The sequence below is a fragment of the Chiloscyllium punctatum genome, chromosome 14 (assembly GCF_047496795.1).
Source record: "Chiloscyllium punctatum isolate Juve2018m chromosome 14, sChiPun1.3, whole genome shotgun sequence".
Lineage (NCBI taxonomy): Eukaryota > Metazoa > Chordata > Chondrichthyes > Orectolobiformes > Hemiscylliidae > Chiloscyllium > Chiloscyllium punctatum.
The window spans coordinates 25,671,167-25,689,554 of record NC_092752.1 but is presented as its reverse complement, the minus strand read 5'-3'; the positions used below and the strand labels follow the sequence as shown (position 1 = coordinate 25,689,554).

The following is an 18,388-nucleotide window of genomic DNA, read 5'->3' as shown; positions in this document are numbered from 1 at the left end:
GGACTATGTAGGAGGGCATGCCAGGAGCTGCACCTGGCATACCAAAAATGAGGTGTTAACCTGGTGAAGCCACCAAAAGACTATCTGCATGCCAAACAGCATAAGCAGCAAGTGATAGAGCTAAGTGATCCCAAACCGATGGATCAGATCTAAGCTCTACAGTTCTGCCACATCCAGTCATGGATGTGGTGGTGAACAATTTAACAACTCACTGGAGGAGGAAGATCCATAAATATCCCCATCATAAACACAGTGACTACAATAGCAGGTTAGAGGTTAGGAGTACTGCAGTATGTAACTCACCTCCTGACTCCCCAAAGCCTGTCCACCATCTACAAGGCACAAGTCAGGAGTATGATGGAATACGCCACACTTTGTCTGGATGGGTGCAGCTCCAACAACACTCCAGAAGCTTGACACCATCCAGGACAAAGAAGCCTGCTTGATTAGCATCACATCTACATCCATTCCCTCCATCACCAATGCTCAGTAGCAGCAGCATGCACTGCAGAAATTCACCAAAGGTCCTTAGACAGCACTTTCCAAGTCTACAACCACTTCCATCTAAAAGGACTAGGGCAGCAGATATGTAGGCCACCACCACTCTCCAATCCAATCACCATCCCAACTTGGAAATATATTAGAATATCTTTGCTGTTGCTGGGTCAAAAGCTTGGAATTCCCTCCTTAATGAAATTGTGGGCCAACCCACAGCAGGTGTCCTGCAGAATTCAGGAAGGCAGCTCACCACCACTTTCTCAAGGCAACCAGGGCTGGGCAATAAATGAATAATAAGAAGGATAAAAGTAAGATTTTTCTACTGTCTGAAAATTCTAGAACCAGGAGAAATTGTCTAAGAATTAGGACCAGGCCATTTAGAAGAGATGTTAGAAAGCACTTCTACATGCAGAGCAGTGAAGGTTTAAAACTCCCTTTCTCAAAAAATGTTCGATGCTAATTGCATTATTAAATTTATATCTGAGATAATTATACTTTTATTAAGCAAAGGTATCTATGGACATGGGCCCAAGGAAGGCATATATTGTTAGACCACAGATCTATTATTGAATGAATGGCAGAGCAGCCTCAAAGAGCTGAATGGCCTACTCCTATTTCCATGTTCCTAACAATAGGTCACAAGTTCCTTTGCATCTGCCCTAACATTCAATGGCTGATCTGATTTGAACCGAAACTCTGCAGTCCTGCACATACCCGATAATCGTTTATACCCCTGGTTATTGGGAACCAATGCATGTCTGCCTTAAACATATTTAAATATTCTTCATCCACTTGCTTTTGAGGAATGAAATTCAAAAGACTCACAATCCTTTGAGAGACAAAAATGCTTCCTCATCTTTGTTTTAAATGGGGACCCCCATATTTTGAAATTATAGCCCTTAGTTTAGATTGTCCCACAAGAACAAATATCCTTTCCACATTCATCCAGTCAAGTTCCCTCAGGATCTTGTTTGTTCCAACAGAGTCACCTCTTACTCTTCTAAGCTCCAGACAATACAGGCCCAGCCTCTCAAGCCTTTCTTCATAATACAATCTGTAATGTATTAATCTAGTAACTAGCAGTCTTCTTAACTGCTTCCAACACCTTAATATCTTTCCGTAAGTGACCAGTACCAATATTCCAGATGCATTCTCACCAATGTCATGTATAATTGCAGCATAACATTCATACTGTGGCATTCAATTCCTCTCACAATTAAACAAAATATTCTATTAGCTTTCCTGATTACTTGCTGTACCTGCATCACCTTCTGTGATTCATGCACTAGGACTCCCAAATCCATGTGTGTCTCAGAGTTCTGCAACCTCTCACCAGTTAGATAATGTGTTTTCCTATTCTTCCCATCAAAATGGACATTTTCCCACTTCCCACTTCCCACATTGTATTCCATTTGCCAGATAATTTCCCACTCACGTAAACTATCTATATCCCTTTGTCGACTCATTGTGTCCTTTTCACAAGTCATCTACTTGTGTCATCACGAATTTAACTACTGTACCTTGATCCCTTTTCCGGGCAAGGTGTTGGAACACAAAAGGACTCCCTCAATTGAACTGGCCATGCCTTGGCATTCATGCCTCTTGCCCTCAGCAACCCACCCACATCCCCTAAGTTTGCCTGACTGGCCTAGAATTGTAAGTTTTTACTTACCTGACTATGGTGAGTATGGTCATTGACATACCTTCACCTTCCAGTTGTAGCTCACAGCCACTACTATTAGTGGTGGTGCTGCTGAGGCTGCTGGCCTTCTCTGCTGGGTATCTTTTTGAGGGTGCATCACACTCCTTATTAAGATGTAGCTCCACCATCAACCACTTAGTTGGTGACTACTAATAAAGTGAGAGGCTGGGTTGAACAGCCTGGGAAGCCATTACCTCATTTCCCGTGCGCCTTTTCTGCTGAGCAGCAAGGTTCCTGTCACCTCTGAAGCATTCCAAATGTTTACACAGCTACTTGCAGTAACACAGGCAGTACTGCTGTTCATCTATTTACAGCTTCATCTGCAAAATGATGCTTTATAGATGAAGTGATATATGTTTATGGAGATGTCTTCTTGCATATCTTGGGTTATCTCAATGACATCCTTAGGCTCAATTGCATTTTCAGGTCACACCTGAGGCAGTGATTTCAACTGAGGACTGAGCTTGTGGTGGCAAAGAGACTCGGCTCCAGAGAAGGCTGGAGTTAAATGCTTTTCTTTCCTTTTTGAACTGCTGACTCACAATATAGTCTCGGAACCCATGGATGGTGACCTTATGTTTGCTCAGATAAAATGAGAGAAAACGTAAGAAGCTTGCCTCACTGAAAGGTTAATCAGTTGAATGGTGACCGAATTATTAGAAAATCACTGGGCTATGTCTTAAGTGTTTTCTGTGTTTTACAAGTGTCACAACACAGCAGGAAATGAATTGAACTAATGACACTGTATGTCTGGGTGAGCCTTGATTTAAAACAGATTTTATGTTCTGGATGTGTGATGTACCATTTGTCAACACAACAAAGTGATGTTGATTACTTTTAAAGTGAAAAGTTGAAAGAGGTGGTGGAAGAAAAGATTACAAGAATTGAGAATTGAGGTCTTGTCATAATATTCAAGGCTGTGGGCCTTCTGCTGGGTAGTGTAGATTTAGTCTGTTTTGACAGTAAAGACTTAATGGGCTGAATGCATCTTCTGTACCGTACGGTTTAATGGTTCCACACTTGGGCCATGTAAAGATCATTTGGTAGATTAGATGACACAAAAGCCGTGAGCTTGTATGAGCAGCTTGGTGTGGGTCAAGGTTTGTTGATAAATCTCCTTCCAGAGAAACCTAGCAAATTTCCAAGGAAAAGATCCAACTAATCGTGTGAATGACATATTTGTGTCGCTTATCAGTGGGTTAAACTGTTCAATCGCTGACGATTAGACAGTGTTAAGCTTTCATCACACTAGCTGTTTGTATGAAAACGTAAGATAAGAGAATATGCCTCAGTGTGATAGCTAGTGAGCTCAGGAATAGGAGTTGTTGGATCGTGGCTGGAGGTTGAGACAGAGCAGGCTGGTCTGACAAGTCCACATAAACTGAGTCACTTCTAATCATTGCACATGTACAGAAGTTTTGATGTGCAGTAAACATTTCATTATTCTGCACCTAAGGAACCACAAGTGTGCCAGTTGATCAAATATTCTGGTTCATCAAGAGGTTCACATAATCAATAGAAATATAATACAGGGGATATACACATCACTGTTATAGTCTATTTACAGTATAACTCAATTAAATAAGATTGTGACTTAGCTTTAAATAAAACAAACCAGCAGAGAGCCTTCTTACTCGCACCCTCAACTGCCTACTCAGACATCGCAGTAGATCACGGTATTTGAGGAGAAATTGACTTGAAATTGAATAAACTGTTGATCTTTCGTGTGGTCATTTGATTGAACAACAAGTATATTTACATTGATGTAAATAAATTAAAAGCTATAATAAGTGAACAGAATAATACAGTAAACATTGCAGTATTTGAATTATATAATTTCTGTCGGTTTATCAAGAATGCTGGGTGCTTAATGTTTCGGTGAAAACAAACTTTGCTGTATCACTATTATGACAGTATTTTGGAGTGCACCTTCAGTAAAGAACAATAGGGTAAAACCCATTTTTGGGACTGCCTTCGATTATTAATATCGAGAATAAATTGGATGGACCAGGAAAAGTAGGAATAAAAACCTCGAAACCCAATCCTGACACTTACCTTGCATTGGTGGATAGCCTCTGAGTTGTGTTAATTTCCATCACTTCCCTCTGGCATCATGCCCTGGAAGCAAAGTGGTGGATATAAGATGATCTAAGAATTAAAATAGTCCATGATTTCCGTAATTGTGTTTCTTGTTGCCATTATCTGTTAGGAACTGCCCAGAGTTAAAATTAAAATAACACATTAAACGATATCTACTTTCCTTGACATTCAATAGCATTATCAATGAGTTTTCCACTGTCAATATTATTGGAGCCATAATTAACCTTAAACTACTGAGACAGCCACATAAATTCCATATTACTGCAGAAAGCCAAAAGCTGGGGATTTTGTCATGAGTGAACCAACTACTGTCTTAATGAGAGAATGAAAAACCGTCAGGATGAAAAGGGAATAAACTTAATGGGTGGTGTAGATTTATCTTTAACTGACTGTTTTACTTGATGTTTCAATGCTTATGTTATCTTCTGTAACATAAGAAACTAAGTGTGGATAATGTGGTATGGAAGAATCCAACAGACATTTAGAGTCATAGAGACATAGAGATGTACAGCATGGAAACAGAACATTCGGTCCAACTCATCCATGCCGACCAGATATCCCAACCCAATCTAGTCCCACCTGCCAGCACCTGGCCCATATTTCTCCAAACCCTTCCTATTCATATACACATCCAAATACCTCTTAAATGTTGCAATGTACCAGCCTCCACCCCATCCTCTGGCAGCACATTCCATACACGTACCAGCCTCTGTGTGAAAAGGTTGCCCCTTGGGTCTCTTTTATACCTTTCCCCTCTCACCCTCTCACTCTAGTTCTGGACTCCCCAACCCAAGGGAAAAGACTTTGTCTATTTATCCTATCCACGCCTCTCATAATTTTGCAAACCTCTATAAGGTCACCCCTCAGCTCCCGACGCTCCAGGGAAAACAGCCCCAGCCTGTTCAGCCTTTCATTGTACCTCAGATCCTCCAACCATTGCAACATCCTTGTAAATCTTTTCTGAACCCTTTCAAGTTTCACAACATCTTTCCGATAGGAAGGACACCAGAATTGCAAGCAATATTCCAACAATGGCCTAACCAATGTCCTGTACAGCTACAACATGACCTCCCAACTCCTATACTCAATACTCTGACCAATAAAGGAAAGCATACCAAACGCCTTCTTCACTATCCTATCTACTTGTGACTCCAGTTTCAAGGAGCTATGAACCTGCACTCCAAGGCCTCTTTGTTCAGCAACACTCTCTAGGACCCGACCATTAAGTGTATAAGTCCTGCTAAGATTTGCTTTCCCAAAATGCAGCACCTCGCATTTATCTGAATTAAACTCCATCTGCCACTTCTCAGCCCATTGGCCCATCTGGTCCAGATCCTGTTGTAATCTGAGGTAACCCTCTTTGCTGTCCACTACACCTCCAATTTTGTTGTCATCTGCAAATTTACTAACTGTACCTCTTATGCTCGCATGCAAATCATTTATGCAAATGACAAAAAGTAGAGGGCCCAGCACCGATCCTTGTGGCACTCCACTGGTCACAGGCCTCCAGTCTGAAAAACAACCCTCCACCACCACCCTCTGTCTTCTACCTTTGAGCCAGTTCTGTATCCAAATGGCTAGTTCTCCCTGTATTCCATGAGATCTAACCTTGCTAATCACTCTCCCATGGGGAACCTTGTCAAATGCCTTACTGAAGTCCATATAGATCACATCTAATGCTCTACCCTCAGCAATTCTCTTTGTTACTTCTTCAAAAAACTCAATCAAGTTTGTGAGACATGATTTCCCATGCACAAAACCATGTTGACTATCCCGAATCAGTCCTTGCCTTTCCAAATACATGAATATCCTGTCCCGCAGGATTCCCTCCAACAACTTGCCCACCACTAAGGTCAGGCTCACCGGTTTATAGTTCCCTGGCTTGTCATTACCGCATTTGCCAACCTCCAGTCTTCCGGCACCTCACCTGCGACTATCGATGATACAAATATCTCAGCAAGAGGCCCAACAATCACTTCTCTAGCTTCCCACAGAGTTCTCGGGTACACCTGATCAGGTCCTGGGGATTTATCCACTTTTAACCGTTTCAAGACATCCAGCACTTCCTCCTCTGTAATCTGGACATTTTGTAAAATGTCACCTTCTATTTCCCTACATCTATACCTTCCATATCCTTTTCCACAGTAAATACTGATGCAAAATATTCATTTAGTATCTCCCCCATTTTCTGTGGCTCCACACAAAGGTCGCCTTACTGATCTTTGAGGGGCCCTATTCTCTCCTATTTACCCTTTTGTCCTTAATGTATTTGTAAAAACCCTTTGGATTCTCCTTAATTCTATTTGGCAAAGCTATCTCATGTCCCCATTTTTCCCTCCTGATTTCCCTCTTAAGTATACTCCTACTTTCTTTATACTCTTCTAAGGATTCACTCGATCTATCCTGTCTATACCTGACATATGCTTCCTTCTTTTTCTTAACCAAACCCTCAGTTTCTTTAGTCATCCAACATTCCCTATACCTACCAGCCTTCTCTTTCACCCTGTCAGGAATATACTTTCTCTGGATTCTTGTTATCTTATTTCTGAAGGCTTCCCATTTTCCAGCCGTCCCTTTACCTGCGAATATCTGCCTCCAATCAGCTTTTGAAAGTTCTTGCCTAAGACTTCAAAATTGGCCTTTCTTCAATTTAGGACGTCAACTTTTAGATCTGGTCTATCCTTTTCCATCACTATTTTAAAACAAACAGAATTATGATCGCTGGCCCCAAAGTGTTCCCCCAGTGACACCTCAGTCACCTGCCCTGCCTTATTTCCCAAGAGAAGGTCAAGTTTTGCACCTTCTCTAGTAGGTACATCCACATACTGAATCTGAAAATTGTCTTGTACACACTTAAGAAATTCCTCTCCATCTAAACCTTTAACACTATGGCAGTCCCAGTCAATGTTTGGAAAGTTAAAACCCCCGACCATAACTGCCCTATTATTCTTACAGATAGCTGACATCTCCTTACAAGTTTGTTTCTCAATTTCCCTCTGACCATTGGGGGGTCTAAAATACAATTCCAGTCATGTGATCATCCCTTTCTTATTTCTCAGTTCCACCCAAATAACTTCCCTGGATGTATTTCCGGGAATATCCTCCCTCCAACTAGCCACGAAATGACACGACCAGCTATCCTTAGTAGCCACACATGCAGATGACAAGCAACATGAATTCGACTGGGACAATACAACCATTATAGGGCAAGCCAAACAGAGAACAGCCAGGGAATTCCTAGAGGCATGGCACTCATCCAAAGACTCTATCAACAAACACATCGACCTGGACCCAATATACCGGCCACTGCAGCGGACAGCTGGAACTGATAACCGGAAGCGGCAGAGACAGGCCACTATAAATGCCGGAGGAAACAGCACAGAAGCGCTTCACAGGAGGCTCCCAAGAACTGAGGATGTCACCTAGACAGGGGACGAAACGTTTGCAAGACAAATTCCCAGCTCGGTGAAGAGAACTACAACATATCCTCCCTCAGCACAGCTGTAATGCTATCCCTTATCAAAAATGCCACTCCCCCTCCTTTCTTGCCTCCCTTTCTATCCTTCCTGTCGCATTTTGTATCCTGGAAAATTGAGCTGCCAGTCCTGTCCATCCCTGAGCCATGTTTCCGTAATTGCTATGATATCCCAGTCCATGTTGCTAACCATGCCCTGAGTTCATCTGCCTTCCGTGTTAGGCCCCTTGCATTGAAATAAATGCAGTTTAATTTATTAGTCCTACCTGTCCCTGTCTGCCCTGACTGTTTGACTCACTTCTGTTCTCAGCTGTACCTGTCTCGGACCAATCTCTTTCCCCCCCACCCCCCCACACCTTACTAATTTAAATCCTCCCAAGCAGTTCTAGCAAATCTCCCTGCCAGTATATTAGTACCCTTCCAATTTAGGTGCAATCCGTCCTTCTTGTACAGGTCACTTCTATCCTAAAAGAGATTCCACTGATCCAAAAATGTGAATCCTTCTCTCATACACCAGCTCCTCAGCCACGCATTCATCTGCTCTATCCTCCTATTCCTGCCCTCACTAGCTCATAGAATTGGGAGTAATCCAGATATTACTACCCTTGAGGGCCTCCTTTTTAAAATTTCTGCCTAACTCTCTGTAATCTCCCTTCAGAATCTCAACCTTTTCCCTTCCAATATCATTGGTTCCAATGTGGACAATGACCTCCTGCTGGCCCCTCTCCCCCCGTGAGAACATTCTGCACCCTCTCTGAGACGACACACCATTCTGCTTTTTCTCTGCTGGCCACAGAAACGTCTGTCTGTACCTCTGACTACAGTATCCCCTAACACAATTGATCTATTGGAAGCCAACATACCCCTCGTTGCAGTAGAGCCAGTCTCAATATCAGAAACCTGGCTGTTTGTGCTACATTCCCCTGAGAATCCATCACCCCCTACATTTTCCAAAACAGCATACCTGTTTGAAATGGGTATATCCACAAAAGACTCCTGCCCTAGGTGCTGACCTCTCTCACCCTTCCTGGAGTTAACCCCTCTATGTGACTATATCTGAGACTTTCCCCCCTTCCTATAACTGCCATCCATCACGTACTGTTCCTGTTGCAAATTCCTCATCGCTTCTATCTGTCTCTCCAACCGATCCACTCGACCTGATAAGATTCGCATCCAACAGCGTTTATGGCAGATATAATCCGCAGTAACCCTTAAACTCTCTTTGAACTCCCACATCTGACAATATCACTGCAAAGGCCATTTTTGCTCCTTCACAATCTACAGACCCAGAAAATAACACCGTCTTATTCCTCTACAAACACTGCCCCAGGTTAAATTAATAGCTATTTCTTATATTTTAAGTTTAATCAAAAGACTTATCTCCAAAAACATATAATCATGATAGAATCCACGATACTCACTACTGCAGCCTTTCTCTTGGACAGACATAAAACAACAATTAACTTATCTGATTCTGTGCTGTGAACTTCACCCAACAGTTCCTCCAAAATTAGTTGTGAATTTCACTGTTTGTTAATTTACCCAGACGCACTCCGATGTCCAGCAACATATGAATTCAAACAGGAAAGGCAGTAACTGTGCAGGCTCAGGCTCGCGCTCACTCTCGCTCTCTCTCTCTCTCTCTCCTGCACTGTCCTCACCATGTGCTTCCTTTGTCTGCTCTTCTCCCTTTTAACCTGCCGTTGTTTTGACTTTTTTTTCCCAAAGTTCCAAAACAATGCAACAGCATATTAAACAGTAATTGCTGCTCCTGGAATTCGAGGAAGTCACCTCCAACACCTAAAATACCTCAAAATAAAACTATGTCAAACTAGCATATAAAAGTGTGCATGTCTCAGTAAAGACATTTCTGGGCTGATATTAAATATTGGGTTACAACACAGCAGCATGCTTCAAGTAATCTGAAGTAAGAAGTGGTATTAGACCTCTATACTCTCAGGTCCCATACTACAATACAGTGGTGACATCATGAGCACATTTCTCTTAAAGGCATACTGACTGTAAAATGGAATCTAACAGTGAAAAATTATCCAAAATGAATGTAAATATTTAGCATCTGTATGATCTCGCTGATTTTATGCAGTTAATTTATTTTTACGTTATCATATTTTTGGTTAGATGGAAGCCTGCTGAATTAAAGTTTTAAAGTTGTTTAAGCTCTCATTTTTGTGCAATCACAGTGATACAGAACACATTCTCTACTTAAATAAAAGCCATTTTAAACAGCAGTAAGTATAATTTTCTGCCTAACAGAAGTTTAAATTTGCTTAAAGATCCTTTTTTTACTAATAATACTACTCATGCTGTAAAGATGCTAAATTTAAAGTTTCTTTTTCTCTATTCATACTCCAAATCTGGAGTTATATGATATCATATTGATAATTTCCACTGGAAAACAAACATTAATAAAACTGTTTTTCCCAGTTCCATAGAAGCGAGTTGACGTGCTTAGTTTTTTCAAGTATCGTGATTTCTTTACTTATGTCAGTATGAAGGAATGGACTTATTGCAGTTGTCACAACATAAATTCGTCTTTGCACCTACTGCTGAGTTTAATCAACCCTTGGGCAAGTGTAGCATAGATCATTTAAAAGTTCAGGGCTCCCTCTGGATAGTATCAGCAATATACTATCGCCTTAATCTTTAAAGCACGTTGCTTACTGTGAAATATTTCTCACGTTGTTCAACCTAATAGTTAACCCACAACAATTTCTCAATTAGTATTTAACAATGAACACTTTGGAACAACATTTGGATCTATTGTCTTTTAAATTCAGCAAGTTTAAAATTTATGTCTCTGCAATTGTAGAACTGAAGTTATTGTTCCATGCTGAACATTTGGGAATTGACGCATGCTGATGAAACTTGAGGATCAGAAGTATTTCTTGACACACAACCCCCCAATGATTGGGTGTTAAATATATCAGTAGACAGTTTGGGATACAGTATTCATATTTTGCCTGAGACCATGCAAAATTACATTAATATAGTTATGTTTTCACTGTCATAAATCAGCTACTTACCTCAGACTAATTCAGGAAATCTGTTGTAAATGTTATTTTCATTCACATCATATGAACTCAAATTATGCAAATCCATACCATATCTAAGACGTTACCAATCCTTAACCCATCATCCCCACATTTTCTGACCTGTATTAGTTTCAGGTCAAGAAAAGGAAATTGAGAATATACCAGAATCCAGAACTTGAGGAATACAACAATTCAACAGAGTTGTACAGAGTAACCTTGATTATCCGGCATTCGATTATCCAAATATCGGATTATCCAGCAAGATCGCAAGGTCCCAATGCTAAGCTAAACTGTTATCCAGCATTCGATTAACCGGAATTTGATTCACTGAATGAAATGCTCCCTGCCCGTGTCCTTCAGATAATCAAGGGTTCCTGTGTACGTCTGGAGGAAGTAACAGACACAGGGATAGGTGAGGCCATGGATCAATTTTAATGCAATTATGGAATTTTAAAATAGTGGTGTTGCTGGAGCAGGAGTAGTGTAGGTCAACAAACTCAAGAATGATGACTGAATGAGATGGTTCTGCTAGTTTTGATGCAAACAGCAGAAGTCTGAATTAGTTAAATTTAACAAAGAATGGAAGCTAGAAAAACACAAACGGAAGCATTGGAATTGTCCAATTGGGGGTAACAAAAGATTGGCTGTTTAAAAGGCTAAATATTATTAAATTGTGCAGGAAGTGGTTTAAGCCTCTCTGTAATTATTGAACATCCTGCAAAAACCAATGGTAATTCAGCGACTTAAGGAAAAAAAAGCAATGTGGGATAGACATGAGTGAGTAGCTAGCATTATTAGAACTGTGGCCTAATATGTGTAGGTTGTTTTAAAAAAACTAAAATGGCATTTGCGGTAAAGAGGATATCAATGAAAATTTTGTTGTGAACACCTACTAACTTATAATAATATAGTACTGCTTGACATATTGTGATGGGGCACTAGAGGTCTGCTAGGGTGTGAAAATGTAACACTGAATGTGATCGAAGTACCAGTTGATGTATGTTTTGGCAAAGCACTACATTTTACTTGCTGCCACCTTGCTTATATATTCCACATTGATTATGGCTCACTAAAATTTAAAAAAAAAATTAACAGATATAATAGTTGGGCCCACATCAAATGATGAAGTTATAAATATATCTAAAATACATCTGACACCATACAGGAGTTGGGTGAATTTCATTTTCCACATGTCTGTGATGGTGATTCAGATTCCACTTGTTGAAAAAGGTAAGTACAGGAAGCTAGCAAGGCTCCTCAATTATTGCGATGTAGATCAGCACACAGTTTTAATCAGGCTTGGATAATATAAGTTTGGGCACGACATCAATCTCTACTTCAAATTCCTACCAGCTTGGCATGTAAATGATTGTCTACCTTCATCAGCATTTTCTCAGCAAATTTTGGACATTTATGGGTTTAACTCCAAATAGATTACTGCACAGTGAAGTATTTGTTTTCTCTTGTGGTGGAGGCCAAGAGGACAATTGAAAAAATCTGCAGTACGACACCTTCTGTACTCCATACTGCCAGAGATGATGGAAAAGAAGAAGATGGGAGCCTCACTTCATCTTTAGCCCAGTAAGCAAAGATTTCCTGAAGAGGGAAATATTTTAAATACTTGTTTGGAATGCGTAACTCTTCATAAAGATAAACTCTTGATGAAGATCTTGCATCACATTGACAGCTTCGTGTTGTTCTCCATTTACATTTTCAGCATTAGCGAGTTCCAGGAGAAAAAAATAGAAATATGAGCAAGTGTGCTCATATTCAATTTATTTTCTTTTTGAGTTGGACGCATTTCCTATCTTCCTCATTTTAGAAAGACCTGGTGCCATCTTTTAAGTTTTTAATAGCTTCCTACACATTGCCCATTTGCTTCTGAGATGGATATTTAATCAGGTGATACAGAAGAGGTTCACAAACCTCGAAATCATAATTCAAACACAATTCTAGAGACTGTGAGGAAAGCTTACATTTTTCTTGAGAATGGTATAGCTCAGCTATCGGGGGTGGGCATCTGCATATGAAGGATTCTGTTTTAGGCAGTGCTGTTGATTGCTTTGGGCAGCATCAAGAGAGACGGAAGAAATGACATTCTGATGTCAAAGGGAGAAAATAAATGAGAACAAATATCAGGCGATGGTAGACACTGACTAAAATATGAATTGATATTCCTTGACCTCTGATGTATCATACATTCGTTTTGACTCCTTTACTAATGGAGAACCCATATAAAGTATTGTCTGCACAACATTCTATTTTTATCATTCTTGAAGATGGCAATACAAAGACTGTCTTGAGTAATTTAAAAGAAAATTGTTTTGAATTGCATCTGTGTCACATATCCAGTAGTTTATTCACCGAATGCCACATCAATTCCAAATGTTACGGTCTGCAAAAGAGTTAGATGACTGTGGTGCAAACCAAATCTGGTACCTGGGGAATTGCATTCATGCACAATGTGTTTCTGTTTTATAAGGGGAAAAGCTATGCTCTAAATCCAAAATAAAACTACTCCCAGAATGATTTTATTTCTCTGAACAGTCAACTGACTGGTTACAGTGACCCAATAACACAAATTCTGTACAGTTGTTAAGGTGTTACTTACATAATAATACCTTGTGCATAAGTTGACTTATAGTATGATGGTGCTATTCAATATCTCTACAGTCAGTTGCTTGCAGAGGTTCATTATTTATTACCAATTGGCTGACAATTAACGTTCTTTCAGCCCAGCCTCATCAATGTTGACTTTGGGTTATCGGTATCTCACAGTCAGGATGCAGCACACCATCTATTGATCAATGTACCCACATTCATCCAGATTATTGTAACTAACTGAACTTCGATTCATGCGCAAAAGACCTGCGGTGTCAAATGTCATCCACCGCCCACTAAATCTGTCTCCAGCTGTTATCACAGTCTGCATCTTTTCCTCTGTGCACAGTTGAGATGAATTTCTGTTCGAACATTTACTAAAATATCCACCATAAATATATTTTGTGTGGGATTGGAGGCATGCAGCATTTTGGCAGCTGTGTTCAGTTAGATAGATGGCCAAAATTAGAATTCTATTTTAATTTCAAGTTGTAGTAATAATTACCTGCTATTGTCCTTCTTAATCTATTGTCGAGTGCAGAAATCAAGAAAAAAGGAAGGAATTTGACATTGAAAATCCTGTAGAAGACTAAACTATATGTACTTAAAGGGACCAAACAATCCTTGTTTTGTCTGAGTTCCATGCAAAAAAAAGGGAAAATTGGTACTCTCATTTAAAAACCAATGATGTAGTCAACTAATTATTTTGCATGATTTGGCTGAATAGGTCGCATAAAACACATTGACAATTATTTTTAGTTGTTGTATTGGTTTGGGATTATTGCTCTTGTAATTTTAACCAATAGTATTGATAATTTATTTTGTAATTATAATGAAATGTCATTCATTTGTGGAAGTACGTGGAATGCCCATCCTTTTTATTATGCAGTGTCTCCATCAAGCATACCTGATTGAGGGGCAATATGATTAGATGCCCAATCAACTTGTCTTAGTCCTGTCCTTAAGAGTCAACCTTAGAGTGCTGCAATGTGAATTTCTCTATACTGAACAGTCTGTTTTAAATGGGATAATGGAAAACACTGTGTTGAGGACTCATATCCACTAAGAAAATGATGAAATGTTCCACAATTCCTTTCATTTGAAAAGTATATGGCCATCAGAAAATAGATTCTTATTAATCAATCCGAACCAGTTTCCAAGTCCACTGAGGAAAACACATTGCTTTTTAATCCCAGTGACCCTTGCAAATATAGTACTTAGCATCTGTCACAATCCCCTCCCCTACCTTCCCTCACCTTTATATCAAATAGTCTGAATAAAACACAATAAAGCATCTAGGCTGAGGGGTGACCTTATAGAGGTTTATAAAATCATAAGGGGCATGGATATGATAAATAGACAAGGTATTTTCCCTGGGGCGGGGGAGTCCAGAACCAGAGGGCGTTGGTTTAGGGTGAGAGGGGCAGGATATAAAAGGGACCTAAGGTGCAACTTTTTCATGTAGAGTGTGGTGCATATATGGAATGAGCTGCCAGAGGAAGTGGTGGAGGTTGGTACAATTACAACATTTAAAAGGCATCTGGATGGGTATATGAGGAGGAAGGGTTTAGAAGGATATGGCGAATATGAGGACTGCAGATGCTGGAGATTAGAGTCAAGAGTGTGGTGCTGGGAAAGCACAGCAGGTCAAGCAGCATCCGAGGAGCAGGAGAATCGATGTTTTGGGCAAAAGCTCTTCATCAGGAAAGAGGGATAAGGACCACATGCTGGCAAATGAGACTAGATTAATTCGGGTTATCTAGTTGGCATGGTCAAGTTGGACCGAAGGTCTGTTTCCCTGCTGTATATCTCTGTGACTCTATGACAATTTAATCCTGATCTCCTCTGCTAAATCTATTCAGTTTTCTGGGATTATCTCTACATGTGAATTTTACACTTACCTTCTATTCTTTGCAATTTACTCATCTTTTAGAGCTCTATTCCTCAATATTCACTTCAAATAAACACTGAAGCTAATATTCTTCTTTAATTTGAAGAGTAAGACCATCTGTTCATCGCCCAATGCTCGCTCTCTCTACATTTCCCTTCCAAATCAAGCCAAATTTCCCAAAAGCAGTCCACTGTCCCAACCCTGAAGTCACATATTTCTTAACCTTCTCTTACAGCAAGATGGTTGCAGAGTAAGATGCTCCACCCATTCTTTTCTTTTCCTTCTCTTTTCTCACCTGTCCTGCATATTTTTTTTATCTTTTGGACTTACCTGGAGGGAATGAAGGAGGTTAATCCAGACCAGAAGCCATCGCTGGCAAGTCTGGAGGTGAGTCTATGGAGCGGGGTCTGGCACAGGGAAGCAGTCCCAGGGCGGAGACCAGGATGGGGAAACAGTCCCAGAGTGGAGGCTGCACAGGGAAGCAGCCTGAAGCAGAGGCCGGCACAGGGAAGCAGCCCGGAGTGGAGGCTGGCTTGGGGAGGTGTGTCCAGACAGAGCAGAGGCCAACACAGGGAGGCATCTTCTGGAGTGGAAGCTGGTGTGGCAAGGCGAGTTGATAGAGTAGAGGCCGGCATGGCGAAGCAGTCCCGGAACAGGCACCAGCATGCGGAGGCATGTCCCACACCAGAGGTCGATGCGGGGAAGCAAGTCCCAGAATGAAGGCCGGTGTTACGACACTGCGGTTAACCCCTCTGTTAATTAAACCAAACACCCAGAAAAGCTTACTTCACCTTGTAATCTGTCAAAATATGAGTGACACAGAGCTCCCAAATTCCACTATTTAAAGAAAATAATGTCAATTTATGCCTTAACTCTAACAGTGAGCATTAAGCAGCAACTATTCACAAATCTAAGCCCTCCTCCCCCATTTCTCTTAACTGCTTATTACCTGCTTCCAACTCTAACATAATGCTGTTCCATTAAGATGCTTATTAAAATTGTAACAGCTTAATTTCAAAGCCATACCGTGGCTGTCATCTTCGATGTCTTTCTTCTTCCAGCTATAGATCTCCCTGGGTCGTCTTCTTTCTTTCACTTCGAGAATGTTTCATATGAAATGGTACCTTTGATAGAGAGTGTTTCCTAATTCAGTTGCTCTGTCTGATTTTCAAAATGCCTGTCTTTTTCATATCCCCAACATTAGATTGTCTCATTGGTTCGATGCTTTAGTATCCTGGGGCATAATTTAAACTAATCAGTTAAATTTGAATTGTTGTCGAAATAACAATCAACTAAGGTATCCATTTCACAGCCAAATGTTACATATTTTCAATTTTCATGTACAATCTGAGACTGCTATCTGGTCATATCACAGGTGCTTGTAAGCTCTCAGTGCAGAACAGCATTCATTCTTTCTTTAAGGTACAGTCCATGCTTTCAATTTCATAACACCACACCCCCCCAAGAAAAAAAAAGAATCATCATAATGAAAAGATGGCTTTTTTTTTTCTAAATTCTTAATCCCATTACAATGAAATACGTTGGTCATTAATCTAAATTCATATTAATTTCTGTACACACAAATATAAAGCACTGGAATCTGTCCAATCTAATCAATATCTTTTCTTTTAATCTGTGATAACGCATCTGCTATCACATTTTTCCAACCTCCAACATATACAGTTTGAAATTAAAAGTCTGTAACATAAGACTCCAATGAAATAGTTTCAAATTTATGTCTTTAAATCTTTCCAAGAATGTAAGAGGATTGTTGTCCATGTGTACAACTGTCTCCGACACATTGTTCCTCACATACACGTTAAAATGTTGTAAGGCCAGTATCAAACTCAGCAATTACTTTCTGAAGGTTGAGTATTTTTTCTGGTAGATGTTGAGTTTTTTTTTGAAAAGTATCCAATTGGCCATTCAATTCCATCATCATCTTCCTGTAGCAGTACTGCTCCAACTCCTATGTCACTAGCATCAATTGCAACTTTGAAGGGATTCAAAAAAATTTGCTAAAAGTTGTGTGGTGATTAATGCTGATTTTAAACTCTCAAATGCCTCCTGGCATTGTTCTGTCATCTGAAATTTTGTGTTCTTCTTTAGTAAATCTGTCAGTGGTGCCAGCACACTGCTGAAGTTTGGAACAAACCTCTGGTAGAAACTGCTTAGTCCCAAAAATGGAAGGACCTCTTTCTTTGAGGATGGTTGTGGAAATTCCTTGATGACCGTCATCTTCACATTCCTTGGGGCTAACCTTCTATGACTGATGTTATGTCCCAAGAACATCACCTATGCCTTCACGAATTTTGTTTTTTTTAAAGTTTATTACCAGTTTTGCTTCTTGTAATCATTCAAAGAGCCAAATGTACCATGTGATCTTTCCATGACTCGCTAAAGATCACTCCATCATCCAGGTAAGCTGCACAATTTGTTAATCCAGCCACAACTCTGTTCACGAGTTTTTGAAATATGGCTGGTGCATTCTTCATTCCAAATGGTGTCACTTTGAATTGATAGAGCCCATTTGGGGTTTCAAATGCAGAAACTTCTTTCGAGTTCTCTGATAAAGGTACATGCCAATAACCACACAATAAATACAACTTTGTAATGTAACTGTCTTGTTCAACTTTTGGTATTGGGTAAGAGTCCAATTTTGTCATGGCATTGACCTTCTGATAGTCCACACAAAATTGTTCAGTCCTGTCAGGTTTGGGAACTAACTCGATTGGTGAACTCCACTCACTCTGATTCAGTTCGATGATATCTTCATTGAGGTTCACCTCCACTTCTTTCTGGACCTGTGTGACTTGAAAGGATTAAGTCTGCTTTATCAGAACAGCATTCCTTACTTCAACCTCATGCACAATATTATTAGTCCTCCCCATCTTATTCCTGCATATGTCCTCATACTGCTACAACAAACCTTTCAACTGGGTTGTTTGCTCCTGAGACAAATATTTCACTCACCTATCTCACTCCTCAAGGACTTCCTCATTGTTTAATGAATTTTGAAGTACACCAAACTCCATGACATCTGGATTTGATACGTCACTCTGCGGGGC

The 18,388-nt window shown here is 40.2% G+C and overlaps 1 long non-coding RNA gene across 3 annotated transcripts in view; it reads right to left on the bottom strand.

Annotated features, from left to right (window-relative positions):
• LOC140485671 (uncharacterized) overlaps nucleotides 1-9,587 on the bottom strand; it is a 46,492-nt gene extending 36,905 nt beyond the window's left edge. Inside the window, exons 1-2 of one of the 3 annotated variants that reach the window (XR_011962406.1) lie at nucleotides 9,437-9,587; nucleotides 4,256-4,318 (exon numbers count right to left, since the gene is read on the bottom strand). This is a non-coding gene — a long non-coding RNA (uncharacterized lncRNA). The other 2 variants (XR_011962405.1, XR_011962404.1) reach the window with 2 other exon arrangements.
• Nucleotides 9,588-18,388: the final 8,801 nt, after the last annotated feature.